This window comes from Neopsephotus bourkii, unplaced genomic scaffold, assembly GCF_033783945.1.
Source record: "Neopsephotus bourkii isolate Nb327-2 ecotype Australia unplaced genomic scaffold, CSIRO-AGI_Nbou_v1 NB_1139, whole genome shotgun sequence".
Classification (NCBI taxonomy): Eukaryota; Metazoa; Chordata; class Aves; order Psittaciformes; family Psittacidae; genus Neopsephotus; species Neopsephotus bourkii.
The window spans coordinates 2,243,302-2,256,015 of record NW_026901625.1 but is presented as its reverse complement, the minus strand read 5'-3'; positions in this window follow the sequence as shown (position 1 = coordinate 2,256,015).

The following is a 12,714-nucleotide window of genomic DNA, read 5'->3' as shown; positions in this document are numbered from 1 at the left end:
CTGGTGCCAGGCTCCCTCCGGGCTTGCTTTCCACTGAGATTTCCCAGCCAAAACATCCTCTTCCCCTGGGGAGCCTTGCAAAGATCCTTATCCCTTCGGAAGGCCCTTGTTGTAAGGAGGAGGAACGCGCAGGGTGGCTGAGGGACACGCTGTACAGTGGGGACTTTGCCAGGAAGCTGGTCTATTTGGGAAGGACGAGTGTGCCTGGAAAGCACAGCTCACTGCACCGCAGCACGGCGCTGGGAGCTGCAGGGAGAGGATTCAGAGAAAGCCTTTGAGTGGGAAAGGAGGACAAGGGGGGTAGCGCTGCCTGAGAGGAGGTAAAACCCTGGTGGAACGTGTGTGGGGCTCATTGGGCTGGTGGCATCTCTTCTACCCCATCGAGCACTGCTGTGGTGTGGGATGGAGGCGGGCTCTCACCAAGGGCAGGGGAATGGTTGGAAGCTGATGCAGAGAATGACCCTGCTTGGAGGGGTTTATTCCCGCTGCCAGGAAGCTGTATTCCAGGGAAGATGGTGGGGAGGGTGGTGGCAGCCAGTAACATCTGCTGCTCGGCGCTGGGATGGTGTCAACCAACGTCACATCTCTGGCAGCTCATGGGGTCCCGGTGGCCAACAGCTCAGAGGCTTCCACAGGGCTTGGATGTTGCTCTGGAAAAGCAGATAGTCCCCAGCCAGGTCAGATAAGGAGCATGGCTTCTCCAGCTTCTGGAAGTTAAAACAGTGATGACCCAGGATGTGCACCCTTTGAGGGATGCTGTCCTGCAGCATCCACTGGGGCTGGGCGCTCACAGTGGGTACCAGGGGCTGGTGGTACCCTAGGGAACCAAACTCACTGTGAAGCCCCAGCCTGAGGCTGCAACAGGAGCAGGCAGGGGAATGGGGTCCTTCAGGGATGCAGGGATCATTGGGGCCTGTTGGGCTCTGTGTTGGCTGTGCCAGGTGGAGGGAATACGCTCAACCTCCACACCAAGTCCTGCAGCCTCCTGTCCGAAACATCCCAATGCCAAGAGCAGGGCGAAGCCTCCCTTGACCTCCCTTCTCACCCCGGCCTCCCTTATCCCTTCCTTCTCTTTCAGCAACACATTCTTCAGCCCAAACAACATTCTTGGACCAAGATTTGAGGCAATCTGGAGGGATTGGGTCACTCGGAGGCGGTGCGACTGCTGGAAACTCTTGAGCGGGGCCAGCGGGGCGATGCTCCTGTGTGTCAGCACAGGGCGATGCTCCCGGCATCACCCACTTTCCATAGGACATGCTTCATAGCTTCCCTTGCATGCAGTGAGCTGCCAGGGCTCAGCCCAGGCATTCCCTGGCTAATGATGGATGCAGCCCTCAGATGGGAATCCTTGCCCTGTCTGCTCCCTGCCACAGGATGCTCAGGGTTGTGGAATCGCATCCCATGCTCCAGCCCATGCCATGGGGCTCCAAAACAGAGCTCACACCAGAGAGGTGCTTTGGCACTAAAACTGAGCAGATTGCCAGCTCCTTGTTCTCACCCATGTCCCTTTGCTGCTGCTCTGTCCCCTGCCCTGGCCATGCTACGTGTACCTGGTGTCACCCACAGAGCAGCCCCGTCCTTGCTCATCCATCACATTGTGGTCCAGCAGTGACAGGGGCTGGGCTGTGCAGTAGCCACAAACACCCCCACTTTGCCTCCACATCTCTTTAGGGGGGGGCACAGGGGAGGGCAACCAAACCCCACATTGCCCCTTGCAGACCTGGTGCCGCTGCCAGTACTGGGAATGCTGGTTTGGCTTGGGAAGCCTTTGCCCCATCCCACTGTAATTACAAGCTGCCTTTGGGGATATGGAGCTGCATGTAATAACTCCCTGGCCTCTTGGGGTCTGTGGGTTATTATGGGGTGGACTCAACCCTCCCAGACCTAGGAATATCCCTGTGGCCTGTTCCACAGCTCCCAGCCCCACGGACATGGCTTGGGATCTCCATTGCTCTCAGTGCGTGCTCCCATCCCTATAAACCCGAAGCACTGGATTTCCTCAATCTCCATCCATGGGCTTCCCATGCAGCGTGGCTGGTGCTCTGGGCTGTGCTGGGAGAGGCTGCCTCAGCACAAAGAGGGTCAGGGCTTATTACAACCACTGTAAAAATGTGTTTGAAAAGGTTAAGGGCTTAATTTGGACCAGAGCTGGAAACTATGAAGCGTTTCCTCATCGTGTCGCTGCCTCGCCGGTCCCTGGACGCATGCTTTGCACTGCTGACATCTCCATGGACAACGGAGGCTCATTATACACTGAAACACACCGGGGAGCTTCCAGGCTTTGCAGAGGAGCCAGGAGAGCCGTTTGCACAAGGTTAACTGAGTGCAAACCCACTGAGGACAGCGAGGGACCAAGTCCCATCAGGTATCGCAGGCTCTGTGATTTATGGCCCGTGGTTGTGATGCTGCAGCTCCCTGCTCCTTGCTGGACCTCGGGAGGGGACAGGGACATGGGAAGCCTCAGGATTCCCCTCCCTTCTCTCCCCAGTGTGGCACCAAGGTGGCTCTGAAGGCTGCCAGGCGCTGGCTGCAGCATCCCAAGGAGGAGAAGGAAAAACCGGAGCGTTTCCTTGCTCACAGCCTTCGATTCATGTTTTCAAAGGCTCTTTGAACGCTTGGCTCCTCTCTGAAGCCTCTCTGCTCTCCTGAACAAACAGCAGGAGGGAACAGGTTCATTCCAGCCTGCTGATGGGGAAAATCTCCCGTCATGTTTCCTACAAGCCTCAGAGCCCTCTTGAAAGCACCAAGCTCAAGGGCCCCATCTCTGCCTGTCCCCAGCTCCAGGTCGCCCCAGTCCAGCTCTGGATGCCCAAAGCAGATCTTCTCTGTGAGGTTGGTACCCAAACCTCTCCGCAAACAGGGCTGCAGATGCGCCAGGAGCCAAATATAACCCCATGGAGAGATTAATAAATCATAACCAGCAGTCTGAGCTGCGACAGGCAGCAAACAAGGACAGGTCCTGGTGCACAGGGTCCCAGCTACCCCATGGCATACCCAGCTCATCCCTGAGTCCCCCCAGCTCTGGAATGGCCATGGCACTGAGCTCCCTTCCCAGATGATGCTTGGGCTGTTTTTCTCTGTAAAGCATCCGGAATATGAAAAGAAGCAAAAAGCAAAGGGAAGCATCAGCTGCCTGGGAATGCCATCAGCATTCCTGCCTGCTCCTGCCACCTGGCTTCCTGCACTAGCAAACAAATCAACACATCCCAGTGTCCGGAGCCTGTGTGCATCACCTGGAGCAGCGCTGAGCCCTGCCAGGCTCACTGCAGCGAACCTGAGGTGCCAGGCTCCTTGCGAGCTGCAAACACTCCTCCAGATGAAAGGCAGGAACCGTTTTCCTTGTTTTTAAAGGAAGAAAAAAGGCTTTGGAGACAAACAGGAGCAAGAAGCCGGGTGTGGGCGTTCAGCTGAATCGAGTTGTTTGCAGGGAACTTGGGGTCTTGGCAGCACTTCCCTGATGTATGGGAACAAAAAGAGCATCCAGAAGGAGGACATCCCTTGGGGCTTGGGGTGGTGATGTCCCCACTGGGCTCTGGGATTCCTTGTGCCCCATTCTCCTGTCCCCATTGCGGAGGGTGGGTGCTGGATGCAGGGATCCCGCGGCGCTGGGGGTGGGTTGGGTGCTGCAGAGCTCACGCGGGTGCTGTCAGCCCGGCAGCAATAATTAGCGATGATCAAAGCGGCTCCTTCCCGACAGCCCCGAATGCGGATGCTTGGAAATAGGAGGAGGAAAACAACACCCACGGCTGTGTGCAGGCACGAGCCTTGTGTGGGGAGAGGGGGCTGAGATGCTCCCTGCCCCTCCAGCAGCGGTGGGGTGGGTTTGTTGGGGCTCGGGGTCAGGGGACGGGGAAGCAGCGACCGGGTCCCCATCACCGCATCTCTGCGAGTCAGGGATCAGCGAATCCATAAGGTTGGAAAAGACCTTTAAGATGATGAAGTCCAACCATTGCCCAGCAGTGCCAAGGCCACCACTAACCCATGGCACTGAGGCCTCGTCTCCAGGGTGTGTGAACGCTTGCAGGGATGGTGACTCCAGCACTGCCCTGCTTGGGGCACCCTTTGGGGCAGGAATTGTTCCTCATCTCCATCTAAACCTGCCCTGGTGCAGCTTGAGGCCGGTTCCTCTTGTCCTGTCCTTTGGGAGAGCAGACCAACCAAGAGAGTTAAGGCACGGAGGAAGTGCGATGGTGCCGCTGCTGAGCCATCAGCCTCTCCTGCACCAAGCTGGGGCCATCCCCATCACCCACCTGGGTTATCCCAGTGGAGCATGGCACTGCCTGCTGCTGGCACCCACCCCTGCACCCCAATCAGAGGTGAGCAGAGCCCTGTTCCCACTCCCTGCCTGCCTCTCCCTGCTCTTCCCGGGGCTGGTTTGATAAATCCCTGCTTTGTTTTCATCCCATTTCCTGCATCCCTCTCCCAGGACAATGTGTGGGGCTGCCTGGAGCAGGGATGCTGCCAGCGGCCTCTGCTCCACCATTCCCAACAGAGACACCCCTGCCTTCTCCTCCTGCCCTCGGGGTGCCCTGGGTGAAGCTCTTTACAGGACCCAGCTCCTCTCCCCCGCTGCTGCTGGGTGTGTGTGATGCTCCCACACTCTGCTCCATAGAAACAAGCAGGAATCCATGGCAAACCCTGCCCGGTGCTCCTGGCCTGCTCCCCAGTGCATGGAGACCTCTGGAAAAGCCCCTTTCTCCCCAGAACTGGTATCAGTGATTTCCCCATTCACTCCTGAGCCCCTCCAGGGCTGCATCCCCCTTCATGGACCTGGAGCCCCCATCCTTGTGTTCTTCATCCTTGTGTTCCCTGTGAGGAGCAGGAAACAAGGGGCGTCTGTACCTCTGGAATGGGTGGGAAAGGCCATGGATCCAGTTTTGGGGTGCTCTCTGCGCTCCCACCACGTGCTCCCTTTGCTGTTTGGAGGCAATGGTGCTCTCAGCCACCACAGGCAAGTGCGCTGTGTGAGCATCACACCCTGTTGGGGCCACAGGGCATCCCAGGGGTGTGAAAACACTGGGCATGGTCTGTAATTCCTGGGAAGAGCTGGGCTGGTTGTGGCTCAGCCCCAAGTGCAGCATCCTTTGCCCACCTCAAGGGAGTAAATGGGGTGCCCAAAGCATGGCTGAGATAAATACTGTGCTGAGAGTCCCTACGAGTAACCTCAGGGCACACAGCTCCTGCTGTATGGATGTACTTTCTTTGTTATTCCTTTTAGGACATTGCTCCAGCTCCTGCTCTCTTTGCCCGCAGCCAGCTCCCTCTCTCGAGTGAGGGCTTGGCTGCCTGCATCTTGCTCCCTTTCCCCTGCAAGGCTGGGATGCTGATGTGTAGCTCCAATGTGTAAGCTCCGATGTGTAAGCTCCGGGTCTCTTTGGCTCCCCAGGTCCTCCATGGCTGCAGCAGCGGTTGCAAGGAGCAAGCAGCCAGGAAGCCGCCCCTATAGACACTGCAATATCCCTCCAGGATCCAGCACACACATTCCTGCTTGTGCTTGCAGTGGGAACGTGCACCTCAGAAGCAGCGTGGGGATTAATGGGCTGTACAGAACAGGGCAACCTCCCTGTGTGTCCTTGTGTGTCCAAGCCCCGCTCCAGCAGCTCCTCCGGAGCATCCCGGCTCAAAGCTGCACTTCCAGGGAATCTGACCTTTCATTAATAACTCAGCTGTGTTATTGGAGGGATGAATAATACATGAGCACACCCAGCCCTGCGCTAAACTGTGTGTAGAACTTAATGAATGCTCTCCCATCAGGCCCCGAGGGCGGGTGATGAAGCCTTCGCACAGCTCCTCCGGGTATCCCAGCCCCAGCAGCCACATCCCTGTCCCCCATGGGAGGAGGATGGGGGGGGTTCCCTTCAGCAATTCCTTTTTGGGGCTTTGTTCACTGGGAAACCATTGCCTCCAACATTGCCTTCCCCTTCGTTTTAAAGGGGATAATTCCCCTTTGCTGTGGAGCTGCTGGAGGAAACCCCGGCAGCATCCTCCCAGCGAGCGTTTCCTTTGGGAAATAACATTGGCTTTTTCTTTCCCCGACCTTTTCCAGCTGTGGCTGTTAATAATGAGAAATCCTAAGTAAATGTCTCCATTCAGGTGTGTTTAACAGGAAACCGTGAGCAAACACTATCACCGCTGCTGCAATCTCCAGGAGACCCCCAGGTATTTAAGTGGGAATCAGCTCCCAAAATGGCCTTGAATCCAATGATGGCCTGGGAGGGCTGGGAAGAGGTTTGCTTTGATGCTTTGGTGGTGCAGGGACAGGGTTAGCTTGATTCCAGGGATCCTGCTCTTTGCTCCCTGGCTTGGGCCTCACAAGTGATGGGGATGCTGCTGTACGTGGGTGCTGTGTGGTGTCAGGGATGGAAACCGGCTCTCCCTTTAGCACACAGAGCCTGGGGGGACCCCGCTTTTTCCCTGTTCCTGGTGATGATCCGTGGGCTTTTGGCACCAGGGATGATCCCAACATCCCTGCTCCCAGATGATGTTGGTGCAGCAGTGAAAGGATGAAGAGTGTCACACGCTGGGAGCAGGATATGGGTACCATGGGGATGAGGATGGGACCATGGGGTGGATTTCAGAGCTAGCACCATGGGAAAGCTCTTCCTGGTCCCTGGAGCTGCCTCTCCCCACCCCAGCATGCAGCATTTGGGCCAATGTGCTGGCAAATGAGCATGTTTCCATCCATCCCCATGCACAGATGTTGCCCTTGGCTGCACGCGAGGGGCGGCTGCCCTCGACTGAAGGGGTTTTTGTTGGGGAAACGGCAGCAAGAGGCATCTGGAAACATCCATGGTTCTCTTCCTGCCTCCTTCTCCCAGTCTCTGAGCCCAAGCCCCTGCACTTCCAGCTCCTTCCCAGCCTTTCATGCACCCAAACCTCCCCCTCCCTCCCTCCCTCCCATCCCTCCCAATTACACGTTTCCGAGGGAGGTTGCCTTGAAGTGGCTGCAGCTTCAGCAGCCCCTGCAGGTTGCCTCTGAGGAGCCGTTTCAAAGGCTTTAACTGCTCTCTGGTAGCAGCTCTGTGCTGCTGCCAGGAGCTGCTGCAGCTCCGGGGTGATGGGATCTGGGCATGGGGATGGATGTGGGGACCTGCATGGGGATGTCATGACTCAAGGCACTGTTTTCCATGGCAGGGTCACCAAACCTCACAGCCTTTGGTGCCCTGGTGCAGCTCTGCAGACACCAGGTATGGAAACATCTCTTGTTTGCACCCGTAGCTATGGCTGTTTCCTTCCACAGCCAGCAGCTCCGTAAGGAGCAGTGTGATTTCATACGTCAGGATGCTGTCTGATGGAAAGAAGCCGGGTGTGGAAGCAGCACCGGAGCGATGGGGAAGGCTCAGCCTTGAATCCAGGAGCTCTGACGTTGGGTGAGAGGCTCAGGATGGCCCCTCCTGGGCTCCGGGGGTGTTTTCCAGCCACTGAGCAGAGGATGGTGCCAGCCCCAGCCCCAGCTTGGCACATGGTCCACGGAGCCACTGTGATGGGACAGCTCTGGTGCAGGGTCCGAGGGATGTGGAGCAGCCCGATGCTGTCGGGAGGAGGCCCCGAGGCCCCAGACAGATGTTCCAGATGTGCATTTCATTCTGATTTAATCAGATGTTTCCTGTGTGTCCATAAAGCCGTGACCTTCCTTCAGACACGTTTCCAGGGCTACTCCACAGCCTCTTCCCCTGCACTGCTGCCATCTCCCATCACCAAACCCTTCCCTCGCTGTTTAATGCATGCAGATGAGTTATGAGCCATGAATGGTCTCTGATCCTGGTACAAATCCCTGTAACCCATGGATCTGGCTGGTTTTCCAGGTGTGTTTGTTGGAGCACATGCTGCTCACCTACTGTCCCTGAGGGAGTGGTGCCCTGTGGACAGGCCATTGAGCAGATGACAGGCAGAGCACCATCAGCTAGGAAACCATCAGGGCTTTGCTGGTGTGTATATGTGTATGTGTGTATGTGTGTACTGCCTCTGTCCCGCACACAGCCCCTGCTCCCTCATGGCAGGCTGGCCTGAGCACTCCCACCTTCCACTGCAGACCTGTATCAATATTAATCCCCAGTCCTGAACACTGAGCGCTGGTGGCACATCTGCAAGAGTCAGCCCTTTGGGGAGTTATTGAATGGTTCTTGGTTGTGAAGCATCAATGATTTCCTTGGAGGTCGGCAGCTGGATCTATTGATCCATCCATCCATCCATCCATCCACCCATGCACCCATCATCCATCCACCCATCCATCCATCTCTCCATCCATCCATCCATCCATCCATCCATCCATCCATCCATTCATGCACCCACCCACCCACCCATCATCCACTCATCATCCACTCATCATCCATCCATCTTCCATCCATCCATCCATCCATCCATCTCTCCATCCATCCATCCATCCATCCATCCATCCATCCATCCATTATCCACCCACCCATCCATCCACCTCCAAACAGCCTGCACCACCCCATGTGCACAAAAACAGGACACAGGGGCAGGAGCAGAATCCACATGGATACGATGGGGACCCATGGGATGTGCTGTGGGGCCGGGGGACGAGCTCCATGTGCCGTACACCCCAGTGCAGGCTCTGGAGCTGCTGGCAGGGGCCGTGCTGCTGGCGAGACGCTGCTGGATGGCTCCAGGTTTTTCCAGGCCCGTGTCTCAGTTTCTCTTGACTTTATGTGTTTTTATTTCCTATTAAAAGCCGCTGTCTCATTTCCTCCATGAAAAACAAGGCTCTTTCAGCAAGATGAATTCCTCCAGCTCCAGCAAAGCCCCGGTCTGCACTCAGAAACAAACAGGCTGTGTGGGACCTGTCGCCTTCTCCCCTCTCCTTGCCCCACGTCACCCGCTGGGCTTGGAGCAGGGTGAATCCCATCCCCGGGGGCAGATGGATGGTGCCTGCTGCACTCATCCATCGGGATGGAGCCATTTGCTGCCCTGTTCTTCCCCTTCCCTCCTGGGAACCTTCTGTGCGTTGGGCAGGGTTTGCTGGTGGCTAAAGGAGGAGAAAGCAGCGGCACTTGTCCAGGCTGCTGTATCCCGTTGCCATGTTGGGAAGATGCTGGGAACAGCAGGGAAGAGCCCTGGCATCTGCAACCCTCCATCCGCAGGAGAGACGGATCCTGGGAGGCCCCAGGAGCAGCTCCCAGAGCATCTGCCTCAGCTGGAAGCCCAGCGCAGATGCCTTCGGGATGAAAACACTTCCTCCACCCTCCACCTCCACCTGACATTTGGGAACGCGGAGCCGCAGCTCCCCGGAGCTTTTCCCATCTCTCCTATTGGAGCCGTTACACACGCGGCTGCTCATGCTCCGGAGGGAGCCAGGAGGGAGAGGATCCATCCTGGACTCTGCTCCGGGTGTTTATTCTGGCCGGCAGCACCGCACCAGGCCTGGGTGGGTTGTCTGCATCCCGGGATGTGCCTGGGGACCGGGTATACTGAACTGGTGGGGCCTCAGCACCCCTGGTACCGATGGGTACCACAGACGTGAATCATAGACTCATGGAATGGTTTGGGTTGGAAAGGACCTTAAAATCATCCAATTCCAACCCCCTGCTATGGGCAGGGACACCTCACACTAAACCATATCCCCCAAGACCCCATCCAACCTGGCCTTGGACACTGGTCCTTGCAGGGCAGACCCAAGCTGCCCGGTGCCAGCATCCCAGCATCCTTCCTGGAGCCCGAGCCCCCAGAGTGATGCCTCCATGGGGCATCCCTGCCCCTCACACTGGCTCTGGCTCAGCTCCAGCCTGTCCCTCTATGGGAAACACAGTGATGGACACAGCCAGGGGACAGCAGCTCATGGGATGCTCCTGACAGCTGATCCTGCACGCTGGCAGCTCAGCTCTGCCTCCCATCCCTTCTGCTTCCCTCAAAATGAATGTGCAATATTAAAGGATCAAAGCTGAGCTCCCCGGGTACAGAGAAACAACAAAACCCTCTTTATTTCCCAGCCCCGAGCTATGGATTTGTGATGAAATGTTGGTGCTGGTGGGGGTGGAAGGGCACTGCAGCCGCAGCTTAACAGCCATGGTGCACATCAGGACAGGGCCACATCCTGCCCCTGCGCAGCAGCTTGGGAGAAGGAAGGAATAAAGAGGAGAAATGAGATGAGGAGCGTTGCTTTGACAGCTTCTCAAGGTTTCCTTTGGGGAATGAGGGGGATAAGCTGGCCCTGAGGATGGGGTTTTCCGGATGCTTGGAGAGGGGAAGGGAAGCATGGGGTGGGATACATCAAAGGAAAGGCACAGTGCTTCCCAGAGCGGGTATTCCCTGCAATGGCTCTGGTCCTCCCAGGTGTGGGATGGGAAGCAGCTGTGATTACTGAGTACAGGAGATTGCATTAAGCAGGGAGTTATCAAATGCCCTGAGCTGGATGGGGCAATGGAGGTTTGCACCTTCAGTGAGTAATTCCAGCCTGGAGGAGCTGCAGGGGCACTGGGGGCAAACCAGTGAAGGCCCCACTTCCCACGCTGTGTAGGTGCTATGATGGGAGCTGAGGATGCTCTGGCCCACGGTGAACAGCATCAGGTGAGGCTCCGTGTCTTGCCCTGAGGTTTTTTAGCTGTGTCCAGCAGATGTTTGGGGTTTATGGGCTTGAATCTGCTGGGGGGACGTTTGTGTCCTCTCTGAGGGCTTGCAGGGCTCTGCAATCTGGAGCAGATTGAGAGTGCGGGTCTGGTGGTGGTCTGCGGGGACCGGCTGTGTTTACCAGGCTTTGGGAGCACTTGGGATGAGGGAGGAAATAACACATGCACAGAATCCTCTGAGGATGGGGAATTGGGAGGGTTTGCAAATACCAGAGAGGACAAGAGAGGTTAGAAAAATCTGCAGGAAACACAAAGGCCCCATTCGGAAAAAACCAAAGCAAATCCATCTGGAGGGGACCAGGGAACAGCGCATCGCGGATGCTGGGAGCCCTTTGGGGCAGCAGGCCTGGGAAAGGCATTCCGGAGGTGCCTGCTCAAGTGTCCATCCCTTAGGAAGGGGCTTGGAGGGGCCCTGTCTGCTCTAATCCCTGCTCACTGAGGCAGCACCAGCTTCTGGCAATGCCTGTGGGTCTGAGCTCCCCGTGACACCGGCGAGCAGGGGCTGGCAGGAGCCCATCGGGTCTCTGGCTGCAGCCTCGTGCTCTTGTAGCTGCTTTATCCCATGGGCGCCAGCTGGGATTGCGATCCCAGGCTGTGCTGTGCCATCCCTGGGCTCCCATCCCAGCCACCTCGCTCGTGCCTCAGGGGTCACTGTCCCTCGGTTGTAACTGTCCTGAAGGGCAAAGGCAATGGGAAGGGAAGGGAGTTTGAGCAATGGGATCATAGATCACAAACTGGTTTGGGTTGGAAGGGACCTTAAAGCTCATCCAGCTCCAATCCCTCCCTTGGGACCCCTTCCATTGGAGTAGCTTGCTCCAAGCCCCTGTGTCCAACCTGGCCTTGAGCACTGCCAGGGATGGGGCAGCCCAACTTAGTCAATGTTCCCCTTTCCACCACCCTCCTCCTCCTCCCTGTGTGCTGCAGAGTGCCCGGTTCCTGTGCAGGGATCCCTGAGCTGCTGCTGGTCTGTGGGAGCCGGGATGCTGCCGATGGTGGGGATGGTTCAACAACGTCCCTGGATCATCTCCATCCCTTGAGGCAGCTCCCAGGGAAGCATCCTGAAGGTCACCCAGGGCAGTGGGAGCAGGGATGGTTTATGTGGTGTAGAGCCTGCGGGAGGATTAAAGGTGGATTGATTGGCCCTTAATAGCTCTGCCATAAATTCCTTCTCCAAACTGCTGTTTGAGAGCAGTGAAACCCCGGTGTTCCCAGAGCTCCCTTGCTTATTAAACAACTAATGAAGTGATTTGATTAAACACAGGGAAGTCTTTCTGGCTGCCCTCGTGCTTTGGAGCAACCTGGGATTATTAAAGCTGTTACTTGGGAGATGCTGGGCTTGAAGACGTGCCTTGTTCACTGTAGCTGGGTTGATGTTGCAGTGAATTGCTGTGATTTCTGGTTGTCACTTGGTGTGTGGGAGCGCAGGAGGTGCCCAGCCAAGCTGATGGGCTCAAACCTAGAGATGTTTAAGGCTGTGCTGCTCTGCTTTTTGTCTCCTCAGTAGCTCAGGGGTTAAGTGACTTTGTGGGCAATAAGATCCAGAGCTGGTGGGTTTCTCCTGTGGAGATGCTGCTGCTGAGGCCTGAGCTGCAACTGCAGAGCAGGGAGCGATGGATACCCTGGGAGGAGCAGGGAGAGGGCTCTGGCACCCACCCTGCCTGCAGTGGGAACCAGCATTATGATGGGCAGCTACTGCCAGGGGCTCCTCTAATACCAGTAATGAATAGCACCAGTAGTAAAAGGAGTTGGTGAGCTTGAAAGCAGAGTCCAGGCTGCGGAGGGAGAGTGGGCAGGAGCAGCATGAGTAACAGACATGAGAAGAGAGGAGGCAATGTGACCTCTGCAGATACACAAATTACTCAGCTCCTTCTGGCTGCATCGAAGATTTTCTGACTCACCAGCCTGGGGATTTAACCCCTGGATCCCGGGATGCAAGGAAACGGCTGCTCCGGCTCCTCGCCCCTTTGGGAACGTGGCAGGGGGCTGCCAAGCATCCCCCATCCTCTTCGAGGTGAGGAAGGCTCCAGGTGCCCCTCTCCCTAGGCTTTGGGGGCACAGTGGGCTTGCATGGGGACCCGAGGGATGAGGATGGAGGTGCAGGGATGAGCTCCATCCCTTCCGGCCATGTGCA